This window comes from Cannabis sativa, chromosome 9 (genome assembly GCF_029168945.1).
Source record: "Cannabis sativa cultivar Pink pepper isolate KNU-18-1 chromosome 9, ASM2916894v1, whole genome shotgun sequence".
Classification (NCBI taxonomy): domain Eukaryota; kingdom Viridiplantae; phylum Streptophyta; class Magnoliopsida; order Rosales; family Cannabaceae; genus Cannabis; species Cannabis sativa.
The window spans coordinates 26,759,682-26,764,846 of record NC_083609.1 but is presented as its reverse complement, the minus strand read 5'-3'; the positions used below and the strand labels follow the sequence as shown (position 1 = coordinate 26,764,846).

Sequence of the window (5,165 nt, the reverse complement as noted above, 5' to 3'; positions counted from 1 at the left end):
TTAGGTGCATTACGTAAAATATCTTTCGACTTGAATTTTACCTTAGTGTAATTACCACAAAGTTTGATGAAATTTTGGTTGCCGTAGCATTGAACCACTATTTCTTTAGTACAAACCGGTGATAACACACACACCCTTGCTAATGCTCACTTGAGACCGCATGTCTCGCTCTTGCACTGTTAATGGCCATGTGCAAAATTCCAATTCATAGACTCTCTCGAGAATAACTTACAATTCTTATAAGAGGCGGCACCACCTCTAGTCCATATAGGTAGAGTGTCTCACCACTCTTTAGACACTTCTTAAGCTTAAGCTCCATTAAAAAATCTTTCGATTTTAACCCTCAATTTTCACAACATGTACTCATTCATAGATGGGACAATTGAGTACCATATTCACTCTATTGACTTGTTATCACCTATTGAACTTAAGACTAGATTTTTACTAGTGTTAAGATAGGTTACCATCAATGAGAGAAACACTAAGGGAGTTTAGGTCCCATCCCTCGAAAGTTCATGCTTTAATCTTGTACGAAGATTAAGCGATTTGTTATAACCACACACTTTTCGATTCCAAGCGAATCATGCTAGCCAAAATTACTGTCCATTATTACATGGTCACTTTTGTCCTTAAGTATACTTAAGCTTTGAAAACTTAATCATAAAAGATTAATTTTCACACTTACTCAATTTCTCACTAATTTTGATACCAAGCATATCAAAATTAAACACTAATTTAGACACCAAATATGTCTAAGTTATACTCAAGTCTTAGGCACCTAGCATGCCTAACTTTCATATATCATCCATTCTTTTACCAAATTGCTAGATAAATATTGGACATCACCCCCACATTTTATCACATTTCACGATCAAGATAATATCTTGATATCTTGATTTTAAAATATAGAAGACCACTTTGTCTTTATAGTTTCTCTTTAATTTCCTTCCATGATATTATTTTTACTAAATTTTGATATCAAAATATGTCAAAATTTTCGTATATGCACATAGCTAAAATTGATTTAGAATTTGAATTCTAAATCAAATAAACTAATCAACGATGTCTCATCACATTTTGATTAAGTTTGTGGCTCACCCCCTCAATTCTATCATAAAGTGTATATAAAATATCATTTTTGTGTATTTTTCTTTTGAAATGACTTTTTAAGGTCACTTTGAAAAAAAAAATACTATTTGACATTTTTAGTTTTCTCAACAAAACTTAAATATCAAAGTTACATTATCACTTACAAATAATGTGATTATTTTTATCCATAATTTTAAGGTTATCCCCTCATTGAGATTAACCAAAATTATACCAAGGTTAACAAAATTCTTATCAATTTTGCTCACTACTTTAATAATTCAAAATTGCTTCTCTAATTTGATCTTTTCATAATTTTTGAATCCACATTAATTTATTTTATTTGAGTCTAAAATTGCTCTTCTAATTTATGACTCATTTTACAAGTTTAGATCCACTATGATCTTAATTGTTCTTGCTTATGACAATGCAAGTCTAATAAAAGTGTAACTCTCATAGTCTACTTTTTCTTATCTCAAATATGAGATGATTATCTCTTATAATCTAATAAAAGATGTAACTTTTAAAATCTATCTTTTATTATCTCATAAAGTGAGATGTTCACTACCAAATTGAAAAAGAATTCAAAATATTCTTTATTCACAAAATAAATGATAATAATGTAATTCATATATTAATATAAAATTAATATATAACTCTCATACATAAAATTATAACTCCCAAATTATAATCTTATGCTAACTAATATAATATGTACGTAACATACATAATATTAATTATATAAACATATATGTTATATATCTTATATACATATATATCATATATCATATACACATAATATATATAAATACACAATTATATATGTTACATACCTCACACATATATAATATATATACAATTTAATACACATGCATGATATATATATTATATATAATATATGTATGATATATGCATGTCTCATATAAATACATAAAAAATAAGTATTTCTACATATTTAATCTCACAATATATATGTATATTATATTATATCTCATCATATATATAATACACATAACACATATTCATGATATATATATTGTATATCTCATATATATACATATAATAACATGATATAAATTCAAATATCATTGATTGGTGGTGAATAATGCATATTTATTGATCTCAAATGTTAAACTAAATTAAATTTTAATTTATATTTTCATGAAATTAGTGAAAAATATATTGTATAACTGAAAATATTTAGTTTGAATTTAATTTGGTTCATTTTGCAGGAATTATGTGTATTTTGATACAAATGAAAAGAATGATTCAATTGTGAAAGAAAGAAATGAGAAAAATTGACATTCTTGCAAGGGAAGAACCCAATTTAAGAAGAAATAACATCAAGCCCAGCCCAAATTTCTACCATGCGGATCATATTGTGACTAAAGCTATTCAATATATATATATAATTCCAAGTTGCTCATTAAGTCTTATTCCTATCCATGACTTGGTCTCTTCCCTTGTGATCGACATGTGGCAAGGTGGACCATCATTGTGCTTTGATTTGGAAAGGCAATATTCTTCCAGCCAACTTCTTTTAATTCAAATCCCATTATTTTAGTTTTAAGAATCAAATCCCATTGTTTTAGTGATTAGATTAAAAACTGTAATTTTTCGTATTGACTTTCACACAATTTTTGCTTCAGATTTATTTTCTTTTTATTGTGTTATAATTGTGTCCCCAAAACACTATATAAAGGGACCTCTTGTACATATTAAGGGGGGATTCATTGGCAAAAACTATAGTAAATTTTAGTTTTATTTTATCTATCCCTTCTCATATTTTCTCTTTAGATTATTGTGAGAATGTCTAGCATTTTTGGCTAGTTTCCTAGATAAGGTAAAGGATGATCTTATATGTGAGGTAATATTTACTTGTGTTTTGATTCACCAAGTGCTTAAAGTTTATACATTTGAGTAGTATATTTTTCTTCTTTTTTTTTATCTCTATATTACTATATTTTTCTATTTAGTATTATATAGAAATAGTCATGCTTTTTCTATGTGAATATGATTAGGATAAATATACATTAATATTATAATTTTATGATTAATCTCTTATTGCATTATTACCAAACAAAAGGTATATTGTCATTTTTAGATTTTTCATAAGATTATTTTCTACAATCTTAATGTGAGAATTCTATATTACTCAAATACATTTTTTTATTATATGTTCTTCAAAGTTTTATCTTCCGATTAAATTATTGGGAAGTGAATAATTTAATTGTGTTATATGTGTGAATCAAAACCCAAATAAATGAGCCAAACATATAGGTGATTCTTGAAACCTTATCATTTTTTTTTATTATAATTTTCTACCAATTTTATTTACTTTAAATTTATTTTCAAAATTTTCTCAAAAACCACCAACGATTTATTTACTTTTTGCGCTTAAAGTTCTACTAATCACTTTTTGATAAGATATCTCTCTGTGGACACGACCGCCCATACTACACTACAACAACCGCTTTGTGAAGACAAGTTTGGGCGTAATCAAATTTTGGCGCCGTTGCCGGGGAGATTGAAATCAAAACTTAGTGGACTTTTCAGCCAAGAGGTAAGTCATTCTATAATGTGTATATATAACACTTGTATTTTTTTTTAATTATTAATTTTTCTCTTTGTGTCTAATAACTTAAAAAAAAAAATTGTCATATTTATTATACGCTTATATATTTATATACATATATTTTTATTTTCTCTTTTCGTTCAATTATATATGTGGTATTAGTTATATATAATATATATATATTAGTCATTAATTTTTTTTTTTTACATATTTTTCTTTTCTTTTCTACATTTATTGTGTTCAAATTATCATTCATTGTTAATTTTGTAATTATTTGTCATTTATTATTTTTTTCTTTAGCTTTAAATTTATAGATTTCAAATTATTAGGTTTAGTCCCTTAATTTGTGTAACCTTAGGTTTTAGATTAGCTTTAATTTAGGTTCCACCTCTTTATTATTAAAAAAAAAAAAATCATAAAATTCTAAAATAAAATTATTCATAAAACTTTATAGTATTAGGAACAAAGTGTAATGCAACAAGTGGTAAAAACTGAGATTATTCTGTCTAGAAAGATTGGCTTTTAAGGCTTGTGATAGAGTACCCTCTACACTTTCCTGGGAACCTTGGTTCTGTCTAGGAAAGTGTGGGACGAAGCGGTACCTTGGCAACCTTCCCAATCGGCCTGGGAATATTTCTTGTGTATGCCCTTGTCTTATTACATTTTTGGACTTATTACTATTTAAAAAAAAAAACCAAGCTTGTTCCTTCAAAATAAGTAATTTATTTTACTTATTGGTCATTTGGTTAGAAATATTTGAATTGTGATTTTTCATACTCACTTAGTACCCCGGGGAGTCTGGTGAGGCATGTAAGATCATTTCAAATTGTCCAAATTTACCAAGAAACAAGTTTAATAAAAAAAAAAATTAAAAAAAAAAAAAATTTAAGTGAATGAATCGTCATAGAGATGAACTAGGGAGATTTGTAAGGAGACCCAACACCCCTAGTGATAACTCTTCCGATACATCAAGCATTGCCTCTCCCACCTCAACAATTGCTCATAATCCATTCGCCATGGCCCATCATGATGAAATTCAGCAGAGAAGTCTTAATGACTATCTCCATCCTACTCGCACTCCTACCCCTTCTTGTATCCTCTTTCCACCTAATATGCCCAATTTTGAATTCAAACCTGGCATGATTCAACTCTTGCCAAATTTCCATGGTTTAGAAAATGAAAATCCTTATGTGCATATTAGGGAATTTGAGGATGTGGTAGCCACTTTTTATAACCAAGCTAATATCGCGGATACTGTGCGATTGAAGTTTTTTCCCTTCTCTTTGAAGGATAAAGCTAAAAGCTGGTTATACTCTCTGAGACCAAGGTCTATTGGAACATGGGAAGAAATGACATCATCATTCTTTCACAAATACTTCCCTAACCACAAGACCAATGGTTTAAAAAGGCAGATTTCTACCTTTTCCCAAAAAGACAATGAAACTCTTTATCAAGTCTGGGAAAGGTTTAAAGAACTGTTAACTCTTTGTCCCCACCATGGTTA

At 28.1% G+C, this 5,165-nt stretch overlaps 1 non-coding gene across 1 annotated transcript; it reads right to left on the bottom strand.

Annotated features, from left to right (window-relative positions):
• Nucleotides 1–5,057: 5,057 nt before the first annotated feature.
• LOC133031618 (small nucleolar RNA R71) lies at nt 5,058–5,165 on the bottom strand. The gene has a single exon (XR_009684721.1). It is a non-coding gene; the product is annotated as a small nucleolar RNA R71 (small nucleolar RNA).